Raw genomic sequence first — 26,286 nt, forward strand, 5'->3', positions numbered from 1 at the left:
CAAGGTACTCTGTTTCAAACAATTGTTTCTTTGCCTTTTCTCTTGAGCCGCACACCAGTATTCTTGGAGTGTTTCGGCCAGTTCAGGAAGACCACAAAGTCGTTTGAGCAGGTGGGTGATATGTGTCTGCAGCCAACCTTTTTAGCTGTATTTCCGGCCAGTTTCCATCATGCACTTTTTTTTTTTGAACTACACCCAAATGGAACTATTTCCCCTTCTGCAAAAACACTGTGGGTTTCACACCTAGCCCTTTGAAGCCACTACTCTCTCTGCTTGCTGTCTCCTCTTGCTTTTTATGTGGCTAACTTCTACTCATCCTTCATTTCCTGGCTCTATCACCTCCTCCGGGAAGCCACCCTAGATTCCCTTACACCGGGTTGGGTTGATAGCACCCTGTGCCGTCCTCCCTGTCACTGTTTATCCTCTGTAGTTGCTGATTTGCGTCTCTTCCCTCCTAGACTGGCAACTACATGAGGGGCTGTGTCTCAGTCATTGTTCCAGTTATCCAAGTGTCTGGCAAAGAGTAAGTGCTCAATGTTTATTTTTTTGAATCAATTCATAAATGAAGATTTCCTGTGCCCAGAACAGTGGTTGGGCCCCTGGTCTGTGTTCCATAAATGTTTATGGAATGAACTGGTGTCTGCTGATGGTGTCTGGAGAGGTGAGGAAGGCACTCTTGAGGAAGACCCCCCCGAAATCCTTGGAAGCCCCCAGGAAGCAGGAGGCGCTCTGCCTGGGTCCCTCCCTCTTACACTGGGGCCGGCTGGAGGCCGGGCTAGTGCCCTGCTTTCATCATGCTTGTCGCTCCTCTCACGTCTCCTGACTTGATAAATAGAACTGAACTCTCTGGTCTGAAAGGTGCTGCCTTCTTGATTCAAAAGCTGGCAACAGTGACCCCAGCACAGAAACATTTCCTGGGGATCAAATAACCGGCTCCTCTCAGCGCTCATCAATCTGCAGCCCGGCTGCCCGTCCACTTACTCTAGGACTTACTACCTGAACCCTAACCCTAAGTCCCCCAGGCCAGGGGATGGCCCGAATAATTTACTATCATCTTGATTTCCCAGGGTTGTAATTTAGAAGGGCTTGCTGTTTGAGGCAAAACAAAGCAATACTTTGGTCCCCTCAAGGTTCAGAGTGGTGCTGCTTTCATGGAATGAAAATAATAATCCCGTATCAAAACTGCTTTTTACACAAATTGTCTTATCAGGCTTGCATAAACAGCTAGAGATAACCATTAATGTCTCCAGCTCACAAATAAGGAAATAAGCTAATGGAGGTTGAATAGATTGTTCTCTGGCCATGGACACAATACTACTGCACATGATAGTAATAAATAAGACAGTAATATCAGCTGTTAGTGTTTATCGTGTCAGGCACTGTAGTTTATACTTTACTTTTTAGATAATCTGATTAAGTTGCCACACCAGTCTTACAGGTTCTGCATAACTGTTATTCTCATCTGACACTTGCAGGTATTGAACCTCAGAAGAGTTAAGTAACTTGAGCAGGATCGTGAAGCATGTCCGGTTCTCCCAGGTGCTCCTCTGTAACCTCCGTTAGGGCGGGGACAGCATCTACCCAGCCCTGTACCGTGCCCCACGGCCCGCACAGGGCCAGCTGATGGCAAGGAGTCAGTGCCTAGTTCTTCTGCTTCTGAATCTGACATTCCTTCTGATTTTCTGTTGTGCCTCAGCCATGAAGAAGGCAGGTCTGTGCCACGTTGGCAGGAGGCCAGTTGGGCCCATTTCCCATCCATCATCGAGGCTCTTTACCTGCCGAGCCTCAGTGAGCGCACCGTCAGGATGGTCACAGTCAGAGCAGCAGGTTTTCGAGTGCTGACTACACACGCGGCGCTGTTCCAGGCCCTCTGCGGGCCCTGAGCGTCCCGCTACACCACCTTGCAAGCAAGGCTGCGACTCAGAAAGTTGAAATAATGTGGCTAAGCTCACACAGTAAGTAAGTGAACCCACATTAATACCAAAAGCAGACTCCACAATGTCACCTCTCTTTTTAAAAACAGCTTTATTGAGATACAAGAAATCACACAATTTTATGTTTAAAATTCACTGGCTTTTAGTACACAGAGTTGTGCAGTGGTCATCACAATCAATTTTAGAACGTTTTCACAACTGCCCAAAAGAAATCCCTGACCCTTTGGCTACCTCCTACGCCAACCCCATCATGCTCTCTCACTCAGCCTTAGACAATCATGAGCCTACTTCCTGTCTGTAGATTTGCCTATTCTGGATACTTCATATAAATGGAATCACATGTAAGGTCCTGTGTGACTGGCTTCTTTCTGTCAGCCTAATGTTGTTAAGGTTCGCCTGGGGTGGAACACATATCAATATGTCATTCCTTTTTATGCTCCAATAATATTCCATGTCATGGAGATACCACATTTTATGCATCCATTCAACAACTGGTGGACATCTGGGTTGTTTCTGATGTTACCTCTCTCACCCAGCCTATTTGCCTCCCAGGGACGTTCTGAAGACCAAGTAAAAGTTAGGCAAGAAAGCATCTTCTGTTCTAAAGAGCTGTGTATGTAGGAGGCAGCAGCTCTGTAGGGCTGACGGAAACAAATGAGGGCAAGTTGGCTTATGTTGTTTATTTGTTTCCAACGAAGCACAGTGTTATCCTGCAGCAGTAGTTGGAAATTTAAGAAAGGACTAAGAACTGTTTGTGTTCTTATCACTTCTGGTGCCTCTTCAGCATGCCATTCCCCGATAATAGTTTCTATCTTGACTTTTATTTTTTGCTATAAAACAAGCGATAGCAAGTGGCTCTTTAAGGGAATGGTTTTTGTTTGGAGTGATTCAAAAGTCTGGCATCTAACTTTTATGGAAAACAGATCTATCTTCTGCCACTAAACTAGGGAATTGTTGACTGGAAATAATCTTTTACTAAACCAATTAAAAAAAAAACTATTTGTGGATCTTTCTCATCAGCAGTTCAGCAATTCATATATCTTTCAGATATCTGAAGGGGCTAATCATGTGTGTGTTACTAAGGAATCCACTGTGTATATTTTGTAAACACACTTAGATGAATCCAAGAAGAAAACCAGGGCAGTTAAGGAAACTTGCATCCTCTTTTCTTCCTTATCCTGGGGTGAAATGAAACAGAAGTGGGAGATTATGTTCTTTTCCCCACCTTAATCTAGCAAAGTAGGAATTGTTTCGCCTAAATCCTATAAAGATTGAATATGCTGCACAAATATTCCCGGTATATAGCATACTTTCTTTTGGCTTATGTTTTTCGGCAGCCAGTCTGAAGGCAGTGTAAAAACGTGCCTGTAAAATCTTTCCTGTTTTCAGCTAAAGGCTGCTTCCACTATTTTCAAAGGGGCCTCTACACAATTCAACAGATTTATTGAGTGCTGACTGTGTCTGGTGAAGGACACGGAGACAGCAATAGGAGAGGTGCCATCCGGAGCATGAGAAAGGTGATCATCAAGACAGGAAGAAAGCACTAGAATGGGGGGGGGGGCAGGAGAGAGAGAGAGAGAGAGAGAGAGAGACCGTATTGGGACAACAAGTAGAAAGGCCAACAAGATGTGCAGGAAATACTAACAGCTAATATTTTTGTTTATTCATTTACTGTTTGCTTGATACTATGCCAAACACTGTACACGTATTTTCTCATCCAGCCACCACAATTTAATTTAATAATGGTACCCACCACAAGCAGGTATCATTATTAACCCCCCTTTTTAAGATGGGGACTTACTTGCCCAAGTCATACCCTTCATAAGTGATGGAATTCAGGCCAAGTTCCTAAACACTGCTCTAAACCACCCCCTAATCAAACAGAAACCAGCCTACTCAGGATGCTCCATGTAAGAAAGTAAATATTATTTTTTAAATGAAGTCTAATTTTCTCACTACAAATTAGACAATTTAGCTGTGAAATCTGAGTGTTGAATATGAAAAGACTGGAGTTTTACACTTTCACTGTCTGAGCATTCTTGGGTGGCCCCAGGTGAGGCTGAGAAGAAGGGGACTTTTGTCTGTGATACTTTCCTTCTCCAGTGTTCAGGGCTGCTAGCACACTCTCCACCACTTTTCAAATGCCCATTTGGCTGTGCATTACATCCAAGCTGTCCTATGTCCCAGATCTGATATTTGTTTTCTGAGGTTATAGACGAAGTAAGATCTAGAGCTGGTAAAGACTAAAAGACATGAGCTGGTCTAACTCTCCCATTTCTCAGATGAGGAAAACTGAGGCCCAGAGAAGTGAATTACCCCAATTCACAGGGCTGGATAACAGGTCTTTGATGAATTGTTCCTTCTTTTGTATAACCGGTGTTGCTTTTTGGAGAAACATGAAAGAGGCCCACAGAATTCCCAAATGTCTGGTGTGAAGACCACGGCAGTTCTCAAGAAGATTTAGGTGTTCAACAGCATTTAACTTCTCTGTCAATCTTTCTCACTCAGGGCAAGGAGATAATTTCCATTTGGCCCTGTGTTTAACACCTAACACTTGGTAATCTTTTTTAACAAATAGAGAAAAAAGCTCAGGCTCAGAGCCTCTGATAGGCAAGTAGCCAACAAGAATCTAATAACCTTGTTTTGTTTTCATTGTATTTATTATTATGCCACTATTTATGGCAAATGATACTGACTTTCTGTTTACAGTACTGAGACAAAATTCCCCTAAAATTCTATTTCTGTTTTTAAAAATTGATCTAAACTCTTAAGCAAATAATATTGCAGATAGTTCAGAAATACGACAAAAATCTTCATAATGGTAAGTAAATGACTTAAAAGCAGGAGCTGTTGCTGTAAACCCTTTAGGTGGCAAAGAGTAATGACCTGTGGTCCCATACAGGCCCCCCAAGCCGACGTAGGTCAGATCACACTGCCTAGCTCCTTGCCTACTTTGAGAAGGGTCATGTTTGCATTAGGATTAGGGATAAATTCACGATGACAAATCCCTTAGTGTCGTCCACCCCCTGCCTCATGAGTCTAACATTCCTACGATCTGGCTTCTCCCTGGTTGTGTCCATTTGTTCCTCTGCCCCCTCACTCCCCACTTTTGCCTCCAGTCCTGCAGTGACCTCCAAGTTCCCCTCGCCCATAGACGCTGACACTAAAGATGCCAGATGCCTCACAGGGAATTACTTCACGTCGAAGAATGGTGAGTCACTGTGGCCTTCTCGACCAGGCTTCAGTGAATGAAAAAGTGCTGTGTGCGGCGGTGGAACGAGGCTGGTCGGGGGAGCTCCCGGCCCTGCCTCTCAGGAGCTGGTGGCCTCTGGCGGCAAGTCACTCTCCGTCTCTAGGCCTCAGCTTCCTCATCTCTCCAAAACTGCCCCACCAGCCCCGAGGACTCAGAGTGCAAAGGGTGCTGTCCTCCATTCACCTCACCTCTGCTCGCAGGCCAGGGGGGCTGAAGACAGGGAGAAGGAGGAGAGAGGAAACGGGTAGGGGAACAGGGGCTCCTGAGATGGGAAATGAGAGAGAGATGTGTAGCCAAGTAGAGGCCCAAACTCATAGGGCTGATGTGAGGATTAATGAATTAATGTCTGAAATTAATTAATTAATGAATTAATATCTGAATGAATGTCTGAAAATGTCACACCACAACACCCAGCACACAGTAGGTTCTCAAACCTGGTAGTCATCTCTTCGTCGTGGGACTGGCGAAGAGGTGAGCCAGCTTCTAGAGACAGTGGAGGATGCTGAGAGGGGACAGGCTTCTTGCAGGGTCTTTGCAGGGAGGAGTCACCTCGCAGCCCGGACCTGCCTCTCCCCGGCTGGACTGGAGAATGGGCCCGTTCCTTTCCCCTGGGTCTGACCTAGGACAGAGGGCACAGTCCGAAAATTAACACGACGGGGAGAGTGAGGGGATTGGAGGCCCCTGTGTGGAGAGAAAAAAAAAAAAAATGACAAGGAACCAGTTAAAGGTCAGGAAATCAATTTTTTTTCTCCTTACAGATCTGTAAGTTTAGAGGCTTGTAAAGGTCAATGTTGTTTTTTTTTTAAGTACCTCCAGGATTTACATCCCGAGTAACACTTGGTTTCCTCCATAGTAAACATGAAGATCCAATTAGTTTTCCCTATAATTCAAAGAGATCCGAGAAACAGGGACCTTTCCGGTTGGAGTCAGCTTGGCTATAAAGTTTCTTGCTACATTATTCTGAGGATGAACTTTAATCCATATCTTATCTCCTGCTTGAAAATGAACATCCCTTCTCTTCTTATCATAATGTTTCTGCCTTCTTTTTTCACTTTACCCCCCCCTTTCCTTAGAAGCCTTGGCCATATTCCTTTTTGGCAATTAGAGTGAATTCTTCATACTTAGTTATTTGCTGCACTCAGTTACCTTAAGAATTTTGTCTCCCTGACTTGACTCCAGAAGGCATTTTAAAGTCCTGTCAAAGCAGAATGTTGCTGGAAGCCGAGCTTTCTGGGCCCCGATTCTAAGTCTTTTACAGTGACGTGCAATGGCGATCACTGAATATTTCTCTTTTTTATGGCACCCTTGGCCAGGGATGAAATCACCGTTGCAGCCGTTCCATGAACCCTGTTTATAGAGGCTGCATCTCAGTCTCTGGGTTTCTCCCTTTCCCTCCGGGTTTACTAGTCCATCCTGGTCCGTCCTCAGGGATTACGGGGTGGGGTGGGCAACTGCCAAGTACAAACACCCACCCAGGGTGGGCTCTCTCCTCATGCTGGGCTGTGCTGCTGGTGTGCTGCTGGGAACAGGGCTAGCTCTGGACTCCTGGGGTAAGGGGATGGGGGGTGTTTTTCATCTTCTTTCACAGATGGTGAGGGCCAGTGCTCCAGGTCCTTCTGGAAGGCAGGGGTGAGGTTTGAGTAAGAGGTCTGTGTTTGAGCTCAGGAGATGGGCCATCTTGGTAATCTGCAAGAAGAATCTTATTTTGCTCTCTTTGACCAAAAGAAGAGGCGTGAGCTCTTCAGCCGCAAGACGGTGTCTTGTACAGAGATCATTTGGAAGATTTGGCAGGAGACGTCTGTCCTCTCTCACATGATCCCTAGTTGACTGAGGATTCCTGATAATCACAATAATTAGCATCTACTGAGTGTTTACTATAAACAGGCCCCGTTAGAGGCACTTTATATGTATTATCTCATTTAATCTCAGAGACTCCCTAAAAGACAGGTGCTATTATGGTCTCCACTTTACATATACAGAGACCAAGGCACAGACAGGTTAAGTAACTTGCCCAAGCCCAGCAGAGCAAGTGGCAGGGCACATTACATGGGGCAGTTCAATATATCACTTTTCCCTCCATCTTTGATGAGGGAAGAAAGGATGGATGACCACACACCTACCTAATAGGGTTCACTTACAGAGAGGTGTTTTTGCTTTTGCCTCTTAAATGATTTCCATTTGGTTTTCCTCTCTGCCTGTTGCCTAACTGTCCAAATGGGAAGTATATCAAATCAGAAGGCATTCTGAAGTTGCAAAGAACAGAGACTCCAACTCACACTGACTTTAATAAAAGAGATTTATGAGCTCATGTAATAGCAAGTCCAAAACTAGGGTGATCCTCAGTGACTTTATCATGGACTTAGTTTCTTTCTGTTCTGCCTTCTGAGGCATCAACTTCTTCCAAAGGCTGACTTACTTCACAGTGGCAAATGGTTATAGCGTCCTAGAATTCATATGTGAGTAGTTGAGAAGGTGAGAGAACACTTCTTTTCCAGCATTCCAAGCAAGAATCCAAAGATTCACCCTGGATGGACAGCTTAAGTGGCAGCTAACCCTTGACGCAATCCCCATTTAAGGCCTGGGGAGTGGAATTTATTGACTGACCCAAGTCAACCAACCAACGATCACCCTTGGAAATAGGAGCAGAATCTGCTTCCACTGGCCACGTGGGATACTTAGGGAGACTAGATACACAAGTAAACCCAGGTACAGTCAGGAAGGGGAGAACATAGAACAGTTACCGGATAAATAGTTCATATCTTTGAATTATTTAAAGCTAAAGTGTGTCTTGGTTGAAAGTGAGAGAATGCCCAAAGGCTGAAAAGTAGGAGATGATTAATGTTATTTTACATGAAATGTGGAGGCAGGACATTCCCAGTGACCTGGGCTTTTTTTTTTTTTTTGTCACACTCAGTGTCTCAGCAGTGGTTGCAAGTGGCAGCTAGAGCTCCCGGCATCACCTTCTCAAATGTGAACCAAACAGGAGGGAAGCAGGAAGGATGGAAACAAAAAGGCTCCCTTCCAATGCATCTTGTCTTTTACGGAGGTGAAAAAAAAAACCTTCCCCCGAATTCCCCAGTCATCTCTCTCTTCCATCCAACTGGCCTGACCTGGATCATATGGCCATCCCTCGCTGCAGAGGAGGCTGGGAAAGTGAACACCTGCAATTTTCAGCCTCTGTCGTGGGAAGCTGGCAAGGAAAAAGTGGACTGAGAATGGCCTTGGGTAAATATCTAGGAATGCCTTGTTTTGGTAATTTTGTGCTAATGAAGTGAAGGCTGTGTCTTAAATTTTTACTAATCCATTACAGAAGAGTATTATGAAGATGTGGCTTAAGGTCTTCTTAGCAAAACTCAGACTCACAGGTAGTTCATCCACCCTGTCTTCGAGTACAAAGTTCAATGTCGCATTAGGTACTTGTGATGACAGCAACTAGAGGTTTATCAGAAGCACATGCAGGCATCAGCCTACTTCACATTGTCAATGTGAACACCTCACACCTAATTAAAAATCAAATGTCTAAAGTAGGCTTATAAAAATTGGAAATCCCAATATAGACAGTTAATTAATCTGAAGTTTGTTTTTTCTAGATGGCAAAAATATTTCTCGACTAATTAATTGCCTAATCTTCAGGGCTATAAGCTTGGTCTCAAAGTACTTAACAAATATCCCATCACTCAATAAATTGCAGCTAGTATCAGCAAAATATTTTTGGCTTGTTTGAGGACTAGCTCAGCGAGGCCAAGAAAATGACTCAATAGATTAGAGAAACGGTAGAGTGAAAGATGCTGAGAACAATCTGATTACACGCACATACATCCATTATGTTTTCAGTTTCGAACTATTCCAACTTTGGACTCTTTTTTTTCCTCTTGACTTTCTTTGAAAAATGACATGAGCAAATTTTTCAGTGCAGTTGGAAGCAGACTCTGTTAGAAGAAAGAGGCCAATACCCGGGGAAACTGTGACAAATGAATCTGCTAGGAGGAAAGAAAAACTTAAAACATTCAGAGAGCTAAGGATCCAGGAGTAATTGCAGTTTGGTGGGGCAGGGCCAATGTAGACTTACATTTAGTACTGACTCACAACCAACATTTCATGGTGCTTTAGCATTTATGAGGCATTTTTACTTACACTGCCAATTGGCCCAGGCTCTAATAAATCTCCACTAGAGCATATTTGTTATGTACAATTACACTGGATGTAATAGGTATTATTTGGGGCAGCCCAGGATTTATTTCCCATCTCCCCTTTTTGGGCAGCTGACTCAGGCCTGGCCAATCATAGTACCCATTCACCTGAACCCATGGAGGACCAATCAGGGTCTTCCCCTGGGATTCTGACGTACAGCCAATCAACTTAGCCACCCACCTCATCAGCACCCCATGCTGCAAAGCTGCAAGGTAAGACGGGAACTGTAGAGAACAATGGAGATAGAGAAAGTTTAGCAACACTTTTGGACCCAGGATCAATCTTTGCCTGAAGCTAGACCCCTTGGGATGTCCTACTTAAGTGAGCCAAAGAATTCCATTTTTGGCTTAGCTAGTTTGGGTTGAGTATCTGTCACTTGCATGGAAAGTCCTGATGGATACCACCATTTATACAAGCTACAATCCATCTTTGAATGTTCAGCTTGAATTGGGCCTCTTTGACAAAGTCTTCCCTGATGACCCTCCCCTGACTCTTCTTTCCAGTAGCCACATCACTCATTGACTGTATCAGTTGGCACAGTGTTGAATGCAATTGCAATATTCTATAATTTTTCAAATGTCTTTTCAGCTGTTTTGTATGTAAAGTCTAATGGGAATGGATCATGCAGTCCCCAGTTAATAAACAGGAGAAGTTTTCAAAGGATTTTTGGAAGTTTTTTGGTTAGAATTTGAAATACACGTCTCCAGAGAAGTAATATGAGCCATGGTCAAGTTCTCAGGCTAGCTCATAAAAGCCTATTTCATGAAAATGTGTATACAAATAGCAGAGAATCACACAGGAGTTGTGCAGAAAACTACTGCTTGGAAAAAAGCAAGTTTGATCTGAGAAAACAAGGAGGTAAAAACAGACTTTTCTGGACTACCTGGAGAAGATTTAGAGTTGTGTTAGTCCTCTTTATTAACAATTAGTTTTGACTTTTACCAAACTTATATATCCATGGTTTAAAGAGTCAAATAGTTCTCCAAGATTTATTACAAAAAATAGCAGTTTCCAAACCACTCCATCTCCTCAATTTTCTGCTTTTTCAGAGACAACTGCTTTTAAATCTTGTCATTGTTTATTTTGGTATTTAATACATATGTCTGAGCCACTTCTTGAGTTTACTCTTTTAGGCATTGCCTGTTGATTTTTATGAAGGTATGTAAGAATGTAGCTTCCATCCTCACCTGGCCACCCAGGTACATACTGCTCACCTCCCCCCATCTTCTTGATGTAGTTCTATCATAACTTTGGTTAGATCAATATTTAGTGTTCACGTTACTATGACTAGATATATACAATTTACTGCTGAGCCATGTAGTAGAAAAAAGTATAAAGATTACTTTTCTTTTTTTATCACAACTCTTGTGTTTTCCCAGGAATAATCATCACTTACTTTTCGTTTGTTTGCTTAGGTTCTTATGTAATTATTAATTTATCCTCAATTTTACCCCCAGTTGGCTGCATATCTTCTCAATAAGTTCAGGAAATATTTTTTTCCTCCTTTTGGAGACATCACTCCCCAAACCTGACCTGCTCCAGTCTGAAGTGGTTGTATTCTGAGCCTAACGCACAGACGCTATCCTGGGATCGCCCTTCTTCATTTTCCTGGGGCTTCCTTTTTCCTTGCTCTTGAGTCAGATTTCTTGCTTCCTGAATACCAACTTTCTTCTTTCTGGCTTCAATCCTTCATTTGGGTGGCATACCTTTTACTCTAGTAGCTTTTCCCCCCTTTGTTAAACATAAAATGTATCATTTTAACCATTTTAAGTGTACAGTCCAGTGGCATTAGGTACATTCACATTATTGTGCAACCATCACCACCATCCATCTCCACTTCATCATCCCAAACTGAAACTCTGCGCCCATTCAAAACAACTCCTTTCACCTCCCCACAGTCCCTGGGAACCACTGTTCTACTTTCTGTTTCTACACATACTGTTTTATGCACCTCATAGAAGTGGAATCATACAATATTAGTCCTTAAGAAAGGGTGTATTAGATGTATTTTTTTTGAGAACACGCATATCTAAAAAATTATTTACTTTTTCATGTATTGATAATTTGGCCAGATACATAGTTCTGGGCTGGATGTGCTTTTCCCTTCTAATTTTGAAGGCACTGCTTCAGTATGATAGAGCAGTTAGGACCATGGACTCTGCAGCCAGACTGCCTGGTTCAAATCCCAGCTCCACCATTTATTACCTGAGTCATCTGGGTAAGTGACTTCGTTGCTTTGTACGTCAGATTTCTCACCTGTAAAACAGAGATAATAGTAGTACCTATTTCACAGGATTGTTGTCAGGATGAACTGTAAAGCACTTAATCTAGCACAATATAGTTAAAATCTACCCTAACTATTAGCTACTATTGCCTTGCAACTTTTGTGCTGGGTCAAAAAATCTGAAGCTGTTTTGATTCTTGATGTTTTCTAGGTCACTCATTTCTTTTTCTTTAGAAGTGGCTAAAAATCTATTTGTACCAATATTCTGAAATTGTATAATGATGTTCCGTCATGGAGGTTTATTTTCACCCATTCTGGACACTCAAGAGTCCCTTCAATCAAGAAACTGATGTCCTTCAATTTGAGAAAAGCTGGTTGATTTAATCAATTAATTATTTTAAAAAACATTTTATTTATTAATTTATTGTTTGTTTTTGTTTGGGGGGAGGTTAATCAGGTTTATTTATTTACTTATTCATTTTAATAGAGGTACTGGGGATTAAACCCAGGACCTTGTGCATGTTAAGCACACACACTACCACTGAGCTATACCCTCCCCCCAACTTATTTATTTAATGATAGCCTCCCCTCTGTTTTTTCCTGTCTTCTCTTTCTCTCTTTTTTGAACTCCATCCATTTAGCTGATCTAGTCTGTACTTTATTTTCACATACCTCATCTGTATCTTTTATCCCTTAGTCATTTTTTTCATATAGTTAAATGTCCAAGAGCTCTGCCTTGTTCCCATTTCCTTTTTTTTTAAACAGCTTGTTCTTGTTTCTTAGATGCATATATTCTTTCCTCTCTCTGAGAATTTTAATTAAAAAAAAAAACCCTGTTTTTCTTCTTGCTTGATAACCTTGGTTTCTTTTTTCTATTTGCTCTTACCATCTCTTTGACATTAGAATATTTCTTCTAGCAGCTGGTGACTCTTGGTATCTGCCAAGTGGAGGGGAAAAAAAGCTAACTGGAAGCTCTGTGTGTGTGGATGGGGTTTGTTGACTATGGGCTTCACCACAGGGTGATCTTACTGGATCTGATCAGGAACATGTCATTGTGCTTTATGTTTTCTCTTTGGCTGGCCAGATTTAGCAGAGAAGAATCTTGCAACCTCCTCTCTGGAGGATGTATGTCAGGCTTCCAGCCCGCTGGAGAAGAGGGCTTGGGCAGTATTTACATTTTCATTTAATCCTCCTGTTTTTAATGCACTTAGCTTCTTCGGGGAATAAACTTTCAGTGCTTTGCTGGGGTGGGGCACAGTCACCCAGCTGTAATGACTTGGAGAGGATCTTGAATTGCTTCTTCAATAGACTTCCAGCTCCAGCTCTGTGTTTTGCTGTTTCCCAGTTCTGCAGTGCAAATTAGGATTCTTTTCTGTGTTCACCATCATCAGTTTAGGAGTCTGTTTCTTGGGTCTTCTGTCAGTTACCACTAGACTTTTTTTTTTTTTTTAAACAAGAAGGGAGCAGTTGTTAATGTTGCACTCTTTATTGATCAAGAACATCTCTCCACGTCAATAAATATTCTCTGAACTATGTTAACAGTTGTCTTGTATTCCTTCATAAAAATGTACCATAATTTACTTAACCAACTTTCTACTGCCTGATAAATTTGGATTATTTCCAAATTCTTTGTATTATAAGCAACTGTGTCGAACATTTTTGTTGTAAATGCTGTTTATACCCTTAATTATTTCCTCAAATTCAATTCAGAGCTACTTCTGACAGTACTGCTTTTGATAGCTTATTAATCCTTAAGACGCTTTGTGAAATAGGTTCTGCAAACAAGTATGCTTGGGACTGCTGAGATTCTGTGTGGGTCAGTAGTTTAAAAAGGTCCAAAGATGCTTTGGTTGCGCAGTTCAGTTTGTAAATCATCTTAATCACAGACTCTGCTTCCATTTTATCCAAGAAAAGCTGTGCTGTGGGGGCCTGAATGAAGCAGTAGAAGAAAAATTGGCAGGTGTCTTAGTCCCTTTGGGCTGCTGTCACAGAATACCAGAAACTGAGTGGCTTGCAAACAACAGAAACTTATTTTGTCACAGTTCTGGAGGCTGGAAGTCCAAGACCAAGGCACAGGCAGACTCGGTATCTGGTGAGAACCACTTTCTGGTTCACAGCCAGCCATCTGCTGGCTGTGTCCTCATGCAGGGTGATGGGTGAAGAAGCTCTTGGGGGCCACTTTCACAAAGGCAGCAATCCCACTAGGCTGTGCTTTCATGACTAATCATGTTCTAAAGGCTCCACCCTCTAGATGCCACCGTACTGGGGATAAGGTCTCAACAAACGAATTCTGGGGGACACAAAACATTTAGTGTCCAGAAGAAGGATGGGATTGTGTGTGGCTCAGAATGAGAAAAAGCCCAGCACTAGTACAAGGCACACAGCATAACCCACTTACCTACCATCAGGATGTGCTAGAGCTCTACAGAGTGGGAAATAATGCTTTCAACATAATTTCATTTTAAAAAATTCATGAAATAAGGCACAGTTTGTTTGGAAGCCAAACTTCATAGGCTATAGTTAAAAAAAAAAAAAAAAAAAAAAAGAAACGAATGTTTAGGACTGTTGACAGTTTTGAGCAAGAGGGCTCCAGATGGAAAAACAAGCACCATTTCAGCAATGCCAAATGAAGTAATTCTCAAATTATAGTGAGCTGACGTTTCACAAGGCAAGCCTGTTAAAAATACAGATTCTGGGCCTCATCACTCTTAATCTAACTCATCAGCTACAGTGCAGGCCCTAAATCCTGAATCTGTAACAAGGATGCCCTGGGAATCTGATGTAGGTGGTCTGTGGACCAAAATTTGAGAAACTGGCTTAGACAGTATTTTGCCAGAAATTACTAGGGTTGCTTGAATCTGTAAACTTCTCTGGAGTTTCTTTGTTACTTGTCACAGGATCTTAGGGTTGAGACTGAGAAAACTTTTTCCCATCAAATAGGGCACCAAGCCCAGAAAATGTGCTGGGGTGACCCACTTTGGAGAGGTTTTTATGGAGCCTGGTGTGTTAGGGCAAACGTTTGGGATGGCAGGGCCTTCTAACCTTGTCTTGTTATTTCCCGGGCTCACTTAAAATTCATGCAACCCCTTCAGAAAGCAAGGCTGTCAGGCTGTATGGCTGTACAGACCCTGGTAACGGGCTTAAAAAAACAGCAATTAGAGGGGGGAAAAAAAAAGAAAGAGAAAGGACAGCTTGTTATTTGGTCCAAGGAAAAAGAAATGGCCACTCAAAATTTGGAAGCACTTTTTGTGGTCTCTTTTCCTCTGCACCTTAACTTTTTGTGAGCTAATGCAACTCTTTCTTCTGAGGCCTGTCTCCTACTTTGAATACTTCAGCCTTTAATCAAACCGCCAATACTCCAATCTTTGACCCATACAAGTAGCCAGCGCCCTCACAGAAGCTGGGCCGGAGTCGCGGTGCAGGCTTCGTGGTGAGGCTGTCATAGCCCTCGCAGGAATTTTATTGCGCACTCGAAGGGGCGCCGCCCTCGCGGCATCGAGGCCCAACTGCCCCCACCCCTCCCGGCCACTGCTACCCCTCCTGGCCACTGCTGCCCCTCCCGGCCACGGGCTGCAGCCTTGCCTGGCGCCTAGTCTCTCGGGTCAAAGGTCGCGGGCAGAAAAGCCCACGGGGACCCCCGCGTCCCCGGAAGCTCAGGCTCTCCGGCTCTGGGTTCTTGGAGGGCGCGCCGAGCGCTCCGAGGCCCGGACCACCGGACCTGCCCCCTGCCGGACTTCCCGGGTCCCCAGAGACGCGAGCGACACCGGCCGCCGAGGGTAAGCGCTGCGTGACCCGCGGGCGAGCCCAGGGAGGAAGTCGGGGTCGCCGGCGGCTCCTCCGCGCGCCCGGGGCGCAGGCCGCCGTCTGGCCGGAGCCCGCCGTCTGGCCGGAGTCCGCCGCCCGCCAGGGTTGCAGGTTCAGATACGCGCGCCGGCCGTGCGGCTTCCTTTCAGCCCCGCGGAGCGCGGAGGGGCGGGGGGCCTTTCAGTGCACGCGAAAGACGCTCCTGCGTGGCACGGGGCGGGAATGTCCCCGGTCACCAGCTGCTTACCCCCCTAGTCTCGCTTCCCGCCCTTGTTCACCTGTCCCGGCCCAGCCAGGCCGCGTGCCCGTCTGGACTTGTCCACCCTCACTAGCCCGGCAAGGACCTGCCGCCTGCCTTCTCTTCGCTCGGCTCACGAATCCCCTCTAGAAAACACACCGGAAGGGGGAGCTTTGGGCCAAGAGAAGGCTTTTCTGTCCAAAAAGGCCCGCCTCCCGCGCACCTGGTTTTAATAAGAGCCTAGGGAGAAATACGGCCGGGGGCCTGAAGGATCCCCAAGAAATTCTGTCCAGAGAGAGAAAGAAGGGGGCACATGGATTGTACGTGAGCAGACGCACTCACTCTAAAAGGGTTTGCAAAGACCTGTTGCACTTTTCAACTTTAACTGTGGCTTGGAGAGGATGTAGGTGGTAGTGATGTTAGAAATGGAATATAAACAGCCGTTAAAAACACATCTGTTAACACCGAGGACAGGGATATTGCATAGCTGTGCACAATGTATTCTTTTCTTCCCAGTTTTAATAACAACAACAAAAAAGAATATTGAAAACAACCGCGCCCCTGTCCTGCTCCCCACGGCCTAGTCCACATACACCCGTATTTTTTACATAGTTGCATTTAGAGGTACACGGCATGCTCATTTCAAATTCTGGAGCAAGGGAGGTGAATTACACCCCAGCAGAACGGAAGTCTTCATTAGTTCTGAGAAAAAGATCTCCCAATACATGAGCTGGAAGTTAAAGATTGTATCATGCTTCAACGTATGTTATAAAAGTTTAAAGAATAAAGGACATGAAAGGCTTTTTAAAAAGACCCTTGTGAGGCATATAAATATATATTCACACAACATTCTTTTTGCATCTTCGGTTAAAGCCAAGAACGAATTTTCCAATACAGCACTTTGATCTTTGCACTCTTAAGAACTCAACTGTACCTTGTACTAGAATTTTGAGAACATTAATTTTTTCATCAAACATTTCTTAAACCCCTAATCAGCATTAAATCAGAGACCTCAGGGTTGTACTGATGTTTCCTCTCCTTGGAATGATTTTCTCTTGCTTTTGCTGTGCTAGCTTTTCCCTACTCAGATCTCTGCTCCAATATCCATTTCCCTACCCACCCCCATGCAACAGATATTTTATTTTCTTCAAAGCACTTACCATGATCTGAAATTATTAATGTGATTATTGCCTGCCCCCACCTCAGTAATATAAGGGACCTTGTTGTTTTACTTCCTGTTACAGCCTAGAACCATACTGGCCCACTCCCAGGCTCTACCAGGACTCCTATTTAGTAAATACTAAGAAAAGAAAAGAAAAGAAAAGAAAAGAAAAGAAAAGAAAAGAAAAGAAAAGAAAAGAAAAGTGTGCAGTATAGAAAGTAGCCTTGGGAGCATTTACTAAGTGAATGTGACCCCCAATGAAATGTCTCCTGTCCCCCACCCCTTGTCTTTCCCCCTGGCTAACTTGGGTGCAGCTGCTGTGTGACCTGCTGGCCCTTCTAAGGCCCCACCCACAGTGACCCACCAGCCCTAGGAAGTAGGCCCTGGAGGCAGCTGGGGCCTCCGGCAGTATTTTTTTTTTCTTTGGGTCCAGTTCTTGGACTAGAGAGCGAGTGGGATTCTCCCCCAGAGGCCTGGGACTGCTAGCCGCACAAACTCCCTGACCCTTTAGCACGTCCTAGTGCTTGGCTGCGTGCATGAGGTTCCAAGGTTCGTGGTGGGAGCTGCTTGTGAAAGTTGCGCTGTTATTCTTGGACTCCAGGCACAGGGAATAATTAGGGGAGTGACATGCGCTCAAGTCGAGGTCTTTCCTTGTGGGCTGGGTCACTCACGAGGCTGTGACTGGCCTCTTGCTGGCAGAGGCCGTGGATTCCAGTGGATTGCTACGTGGTTCACTTCTCGGAGGAAGCCTTAATGAGGAAGAGGCCGGGAGTTGGGGCAGAAAGGTTTGGGATTTCCCGTGATTCTTTGGGGATTGATTGTTGTTGAGAACCATCCTGGGCAACACCCAGGTGGGGTGTCTGGGTCTGTTTGCCTTAACTCAAGGCCACACTGTCCTCCCAAGGTCTTCCGGCTGCCCTGGAGGTCAGGTGGGCGGGGCCAGAGACCACAGCAGTGCGAGCCCCGTGAGGTTCTGGGAGCTGCCGGTTGCCAGCAAGGAAGAAGTTAAGTTCTGCGGTGCCCAGCATGGTGTTCGGCCCATGCTGTGTTTAATAAGTGTTCATTCACGTATGAAGCGTGAGAGTGTGCTTCGAGCTGTGTTTCAAGCCTGGCTGTGTCGTGGACAGGGACTGTGGAAGCCACTGCCTGGGTTCAAATCCTGGTGGCTCCACTTGCAAACGGTGCGCTCACCCTGAGCGTGTTCCTACGCCTCCCCGTGGCCCACACTAATCTGTAAGATGCAGATAATGTTATCCACTTCATGGGGTGCCTATGAGGGTTAGATGGAATAAATTTTGGAAAGCATTTAGAGCCTGGCACATACTAACAGGGTAAGTGCTTAAAAACAATGAAAAATACAATATGGAAAAGGTAGCAGTTACCTCATGGGGGAGAAAAGGGAATAGGATCAAGGAGCGACACATCGGGGATTTCAAAAGTAATTGTCCCTTTCTCTTTCTTAAACTGGGTAGGTGTGTGGGTTTTGTGATGCTATTCTTTATACTTTACACATATCTTATAAATGTTTTAGTAACTGCTTGATATATGATAAAACAGTAAGACTGTGCACACTGATGTCTCCTATACTGCATTTAACACACTGAAGACCATGGGGGCATTAATTTGTGTGCCTTGTCTTCTTGCACAGCCTTATGGGAGAAGAATTATTTCCAGTTTGCAGATGTGCAAACTGAGGCTGAATAACTTGTGTGAAGTCTGCACAGTTAAATAGGAGATCCCGAATTTAAATCAGAGTCTGTGTTCTTAACTGCTGTGTGTGGCTTTCTTATGTTTTGCTGAGATAGCAGGTTGTATCTGAGCTTTAAAAATAATGAAATTTTTTACCCTCCCAGTGGCCCACTGACGTAAAGTTGCGCGCTGTGACTTATCTGTGTGAATCAGGATATTCTCCTGATAGTGTGAAGCCAAGTCAAAAATATAGAAATAACCTGGATCCAGAAATGGCTGACTGCAAATTGCCACTTCTAACCGTCTACTTCAAGTTTTATATTCATAAAAATTGCCTACTGTTCTCAGTAGTTCACTTTATAGTAAGAAATGCTAGACACTTTAATTTAAAATAAATGCGTGTAAAATGAGATGCCACTTACATGTGTTTTAGTTACTCAGTATATAAGACATAAAATCTCTCTACAAAAGATATATTGGGATTCTACCTAAGATTTTAATAGAAAAAAAGATCCAGGATGCAAGAAAAAGAAAATTGACTATTGCTGGCTTAAGAATACAACTGAGGTTAGTGTTTCACACTGATAGTTTGAAACAGGGCTAAATGTCATTCAACAGACATTTATTAAATGTTTTTGTGTGTGAAGTATTGTGTTAGGCACTTAGGGAAAATACAGAGATGAACAGGACAGTTTGATAGTTTGCAGTCCTTCAGTATGTCACGGGCTAATGTACTACTGATTGTTTTGAAACTTGTGGCACTAATCAGAGCTGTATTATGAATTACGAGATTCAAACAATTGTTTGGGAGAGGGCCAAAAAATGATCAATGATTTCACAGCGATTCCAGCATTTGTGCTGGACTTCAACATTGAATAAAGACAAGGGGAAAATGAGGAGGCTCAAACCTGATTAAGGAGAGCAAACGGGAGGTGGTGGTGGTCGGAAATCTTGGGTCCTTTAAATAACATGAGGCTCCCTGAGATGAGGCTAGGAGGGCAGGTTGGAGTGAGAACTATGAAGAATCTCACTTGCCAGGCTGAGGGATCTGGCCTTCCTTATTCAGTCAGAAATGGGGAGTCACTGAAGTTTCCTAAGCATAGTTGTCACATGCTCAGCACTTTGATCTCGAAGTATTCTTCTGCTGGTGATTGTTATGAGGGAAGAAATCAAACATGTGGAGACCAATGTAGAGGCTTTGGGGACAGCCAAGGGGAACACTCACAAGGACTTAAACTAGCATGACGGCTGGGGACATAGGAAAAAAGAAGTTGATGAAAGAGGCTGGAGCCAAATTTATAGTGTGATGGCTGATGGAATGTGTTGACAAAAGGAGAAATTTAAAAAAAAAGACTGAAGATTTGAGATTGGGTGCCACTGAAAATAGAGGTGTCAAGAAGGGGAGAAGCCAGGGATATTTTGAAAATGATCAGTGCACGAGGATTTGAGAAAGCTGAAATCGAAAATTCTATACTGCAGGACTTCTCTGAGCCTTTAGAGAGAATGTATCATATCCTCCTCCCCAAACATTTTTAGAATATAGTTTGGAAATGTATCAACAGACTAGGCCTGCAAGTAAGGAGCAAGCCGAGGGCTTCGGATCTTCAACAACGTCAGTCCTACACTGCAGCCAGCAGCTCTCACAGGAACCTCGTGGCCAGGACACTGGGTTCTGGAACCTAGGTCAGTCTGCATTTGCCCATCTCTTCAAGCTGCTAGTCTAGGTCCTGTTTCATCATGCCTAGGATTTATAGCAAAGGGAAAGTGCATTATCCAGTTTGAAATGAAGATAAAGTGAGAATTTCAGTCTTGCCTGAAGGGTTGGGAAATTCGGGGGAGATGCTAAATTTTCTTAGGAATACTCTTTTAACTACATCAAATATGGCATTGGCGATGAGATGACAAGAGAAATAAACACTTTGCTTTGATATTTTTCTGAAGTAAATAGCTTTTTTTAAAACTATAAAATTAATATGTATTGGTTATTTAAAAAATCTAGAAAGGTACAAAATAGACTTCCACATTACCACCTTCTACCCCTCACTGAGATAACAGCTGCTAACCTTTTGGTAGGTGTTCTTCCAGACTTTTATTTTTCCTGTGTTTATTTAAGAATAGATACTTTATAAAACTTGGACCGTACAAATTCTGTTTTGCTTATTCCTTTTTAAAATTCACTGCGTTACAGCTATCTTTCCATGTCAACATGAATAGATTTGTAATCACACATAATTCATATATATTTACTTTAAACAGATTTACAAATACACTTTCAAAGGAGAAAAGCCTTTCAATTCTAAAGCCATTATTACTAACTGTAGGACGATTCCACTATTAGAGTAGCTCAACCATGCCCCCTGGTGGCATAGTGAAATATTTAACATTTTTCTTTAAATTTGTGTGTAAAGCCTATTCTGACATGGAGGATAGGAAAGTGAATGAAATAAGATCTTTCTTTTAGCAGCTTACCATCTATAAGAAGAGATGAAATATATAATTAAATAACTATGAAAGGAAACAAAATGTAATTAGGTATATCATAAGAGAGCTCCAGTTAAAAATCCCATAGGAGGAAGGGGTTAGTCCATCCTTGAAGATTAAAGACTTCATGGCAGCAGCAACAATAACAGATAACATTTATTGAGTGCTTTTGAACCAGGGATTGCTCTTTTCACTTTTTATAGGAAAGATGTAATTTCTCTCCTATAGGCCTTTAAACATGGGCCAAATCTTGACTTAGAGAGCTGAAGGGGGGATGGAATGAAGGCAGGGGATAGAACTCCAGGTGGGGGGACTGAAAGAGCAAAAGCAGGGAGTCTGGACAGAGAGGAGAGTGCCTTGCCGATTACCTGGAGTGAAGTGGGAAACGACGTTAGAAAGAGGCAAGTGCATTGAATCCCAGCCTAAGGAATGTGACCTTAATTCTGTTGACAGGCAATGGGAACCAATGATTCAAGTTTTTTGATCTGGGGAGTAATTTTATCACAGCTGGACTTTGGGAAGATTAACTTTTCGGCAGTGTGAAAAACAACAGACTCAGGGTGGAGGGGCCAGTTAAGAGGCTACTGCAATAGTCCGTGCTACATATAATGCCACTCAAGAGATGCAGCAGAAAATGGAGAGGAGGGAGTGAACCTGAGTTTGATTAGAAAGCTAGCAGGACGTCTTTATTATCATTAATGTAAAACCACAGTAACATTTGGTGAACTTGGAATGGAGGTCTTTATAACCCAATGGGCTTACTCTACAGAACTAAATAGATTGGTTTGCCAGTGTCTTCATGCTGATTTCCTCCCTCTCCTCCAAGAAGCTAGTTTTTTTAGAGACACCAGCTGGATCACATTATTCAGCCTCTGATCTGGTAGTTTTGGCAGAGCCCAGGTCCTCTGGTAGGGCACACTGTTCCTAGCCATTCTCTAAGTTTGCTGCGGTGGCATAGGATTTGGAGAATGCTGTCACAAGATGTCCCTTTTTCCAATGACTATAAAACCAGAGGGAATTTGCCGAACCCAAGCAAACAGGATTTGGCTTAGATCTGAGGAGCTGAGTCTAAGGGCGGGAGACAGGTGAGAATGCACGGTCAACAGGGCTGCAATACACTGTTTTGAAGCCACTTAAAAGAATGAGACAGTTAATTGAGATGTTTGTCTTCCAAAATAATCAAATCTTAATTTTTATTTATGAATGCTTATAGAAGAAACCCTGCCTTTAATATCATAAGCTCCTGGAGCAGTGATTCTCAAAGCAAGTTGGCCAAATCATTGGTGAACCATTAAGATCTTGATGGGCTCAAGTCTATCCCAGAAATGTATAGGGTGTTATTTTATAGTAAGGAATAAGGTACATAAACTCCTGTTTATCTCTAATAAAGCTAATAATAAATGGTTCAGATATGTTCTTCCCAGTCCTTCCTTATCACCATCTTTCCTGTGCCCACATGGGCCTGTCCCCACAGAGTCTGAGGGTCATTGATGTGGAGAGAAGTGATTATACTGATGGCTCTTTGTGCTCTTCCCCAGTAACCATCGAACGTCTCGGAAATCATGGGTCCTCTGAACTACTGTTTCTTGAGCAACTGTCTTGAGTTATATCACATTTTAAAGATAAGTAAGTTGAATATGGAAAACTATGTCGAAGATTTCTAGGGCATCCAGGGTGTAGAATTTTAAAAGATTCACATGGCTATTTTTCTCTGAATGTTAGAGAATCTGCTTCTGCTCAGGGGCAAAGAGGTGTGACTGAATATAATATATGACATAATATAATGCAGTTCTTGAATTTGTGGATCACTAATTAGCATGCTTGAGCTATTTCAAACTTTGCTGGAGTCGTAATTCAAAACTGATTTGTCATCAGTATACAGCGGTATCATATTTCAAACCCTATCAGATTATAGTTATGTACTTTATCACTTTTTAACCATTTAAATTACATTCCTGTTAATAGGATCTGTGTTTTAACGTCAACGGGCAGATTGGTGGATTGCATGGTTCATGTCTAGTTGAGTTTTTATGGCTAATTGGGCACATATGTACTAAAACAGCCCTCTATTTAGAAGTGAAGGATTTTACTAAAAATGAGCATATTTTTATTTCAGGCAGCTTAGTTTCATCTGCTTAAGTAGTTTTTAAACATGAACCATTTTTCAGTACAACTGTATCTTTATGTGTTAACTGTATTTTTTAAATGCAGATTTCTTTCACTAGCTTAATGGGAATTCACAGAAATCATAGCCTTTTAATTAAAGCCAATATGTTTCAGTGCCAGACATTCTGAAGGATTCCAATGAACCAAAAAAGAACACATTTCTGCACTGGAAGTGTGCATATGGGACCCTTCAGAAGCCTGACAGAAATGCCTGATGGAAGGATTTGAAACAGGAAAAAGATTAATAAAAAGAATGTCAGAGTAAGTTTCAGAATAGCTTAAACAATGTGTGTAGCAAAATAATTTTCTACACCAAAGGATGGTTTGATTGAAAAGTGGTGGCTCTTGTATCATCTTAAACTATGAAGTCTAAACCTAATTTCAATCCACTTGAACTAAAGAGTCCACAGTTGGGATGTTTTTCAACCCTAAAGCTGATACATATTGACTGTATTTTCAGAACTAGTTCAGGTGGTCTGATAAGCAAAGGTTGGAAGACAAAGGAACAGAATATTTGAAAAGATCCTTGAAAGTCTGGGGTATACAGTCATTATAATGGCATCTGTAGGAAGTCACAGGATACATTTGGTTACAGTTTGGTCAAATGGAAAGGGCCTGGGATAGGAAGTCAGATGACTTCAGTTTTAATCCTTTCACTATCTGTGGGACTAGACAAGTCACTTAACCTTGCAGACTTTTGTTTTTTCAGTTGTAAAATAGTGATTATATCTGCCATAACCATCTTATGGTTATTGCGAGGATCCTAATGAACTATTGTGTATAAAAGCATCTTGAAAAGTAATGCTAAAGTGTTATACAAATGGAGTTACTTCTGTGGTTTGGAATAACCATGGCCAAATGGAGAGTAGGCTTTATTTGCCATCGCCTCGCTCAAGTGCCCCACGTGAGGAAAGGTTCCACAACCAGTCTGAATGCATGCATGAATGAAGCAATGGTTCTTTTTGCTCTAGTTTTATTTTCTCCATCAGTGACTTGGGTCAAAAAAATAAAACTGAATGTGTGGTTTGGGATTCTTTAGGGTTTTACACAGGTGCACATGCTGGTACCCATCCAAGTCTGAACCACATGTAAAAACACTAATACAGTCTGGTAGACATCCTAATTTTACACGTGTACAGGATGTTTGGTGGGATTTTTTTTTTCCTGCAGTATTAGATTTGGCAACTAGAGCCCTAGTTGAGAATGCAGCATTTTAAAGAAAGCCACTGCCGGTTGAGGCCCCTCTCGTTCCCTTCTCCATCCATCCTCTGCCTCCCCTTCACCCCCTACTATGGGGAAGCCTGCTTGGTCTTCTGCCTCCACTGGTTGACCCAGCCCCTTTTCTCAGCCTGAAGGCCTATTTTTTTGAGGTTATGGGGAGAGGGGGGAGAGGGAGAGAGTCTTCTTGGCCACAGCCTTTTGGAGGAACAGCGTTCATATTTTCTACTCGTTCCTTGAGGGAGAGACAGAGGCTAGGAGGGTAATTCCTGCAACAAACTAAATGAGGGGAAAATTCCTTCCTGCTTGTAAGAAGGGAGACTTGGCTTTAGATTTCCCTACTGGACATCTGCTTGGGCTGGCGGGTCTGTCCCCTGGCTTGCTGGCGGGCTGCTGGCTGTGGGGCGGCCTCCACACGCACTGGTTGAGGTGGCAAAGGATGTCTGAGTTTCTCGTGGTCAGGTGGTGCAGGGCTGCAGCGTCTGACTTGCTTGCTGGTGTTTCCACCTACGAGGGCGGCCCACTGGGTGAGGAAGCATTCTGAAGAGTCACACTTTGCCCTGCAGCTGGGGGAGGTGGTGAGATTTCAACTAAGCAGATTGACACTTCAAGCTGAACTAACGGGCAGTCAGTGACAGGTACCCAGAGGTGATGGAACTTGCTTGAGATGCATGCTTCAATTGGGAAGGAGATTTGACAGCAGTGATTAGAAGAAAAAGAAAAAAAAAAAGACAAAGCAAACCCCAAACTGTTTCATGTTTGTCTGGCACTAAGCAGAGACACTTCCATAAAGTTATTACACTAATTAGAAACTGTCTTGATGCGGTTTGACTCCAGTTACTTAATCACAGAGTCCAGACTCTGAGCAGAAAAGACCTTAAAGATAATTCGCCCTAGGCCAGTAGATTTCAGATGATGTTCCAGGAAGTCCTGGGTGGGGATGGTATCGCACGGAGGTTGCTCAGGACCGCCTGGGGGAGGGGTAAGGATGGGTTCAGGTGGGGGGGTCTGGAGGAGGGTAGAGATGCCGACAAGGTAGGTCTTCTGGTCTCTTTCACCCGCTTTAGCTAGAAAACATTTGCTTTTATCTGCTTTATTTATCGGTTTTCATTGTAAGATTACTTTTGTCCAAAGAATTCCTTGTTTAGGAAAAAAAGCCTTCCTTATGATCATCCCCCTTATTTCTGAGATAAATAAATGGAGGCTCAGACTGGGGGAGTGACAAGCCACAGGCCACAGAGCCTTGAGTGGCAGAGGCAGGAGACAGGTCATCTAGTTTGACACCTGGTCCCAAACCAAAGGGTAGGGTTAGCCTGTTGAATTCAAGATGCATTTATTAAGCAGCTACTAGATAGAGTCAAGCCGTAGGCTTTTTTTTTTCTTCTTCTTCTTCCTAAAAGATTAATGCAGTTATTGCATCCATTTGGTGCCTTTACTGCCGGAAAAATAACAGCCAGCAGGGGCTTTCTTGGGTTACCTCGGTAAGAGATCTCTGCAAGTCAAACACTATTAACTTTAATGAAGCGGCTTTGATGGTGGGGAAGAGACAGCTGACACCACATTTCCCTAACAATAAACCACTCTGACAGATAAAAACAAACAGGCTCAAGATAACATATAGCATTTCGAGAACAGGGCCAATAATGAATGCAGATGGATGTGAGCTGGGGTTTCCTCTAAAGCTGTGTCCCTCCATCTGTTGTGGAAACTTCTAAAAGGCAGGGCAGGACGATCTAATCTGGCTTTTACAGAAACCACTGCCTGGGTTATTATAAGAATGGCCCTGGGAGGAAATTTTAAATAAACCTAGTATTACCCTGGGCTCTTTCTGAAGACCCTCTTTGCTCTGTTCCAGCCATTGGATCTGAGTGCTGATGGTTTGTTTATCTAGTTCTAGCAACCTGGGTCACATACTCCCCGCTTTCC

This window comes from Camelus dromedarius, chromosome 12 (genome assembly GCF_036321535.1).
Source record: "Camelus dromedarius isolate mCamDro1 chromosome 12, mCamDro1.pat, whole genome shotgun sequence".
Taxonomy (NCBI): Eukaryota; Metazoa; Chordata; class Mammalia; order Artiodactyla; family Camelidae; genus Camelus; species Camelus dromedarius.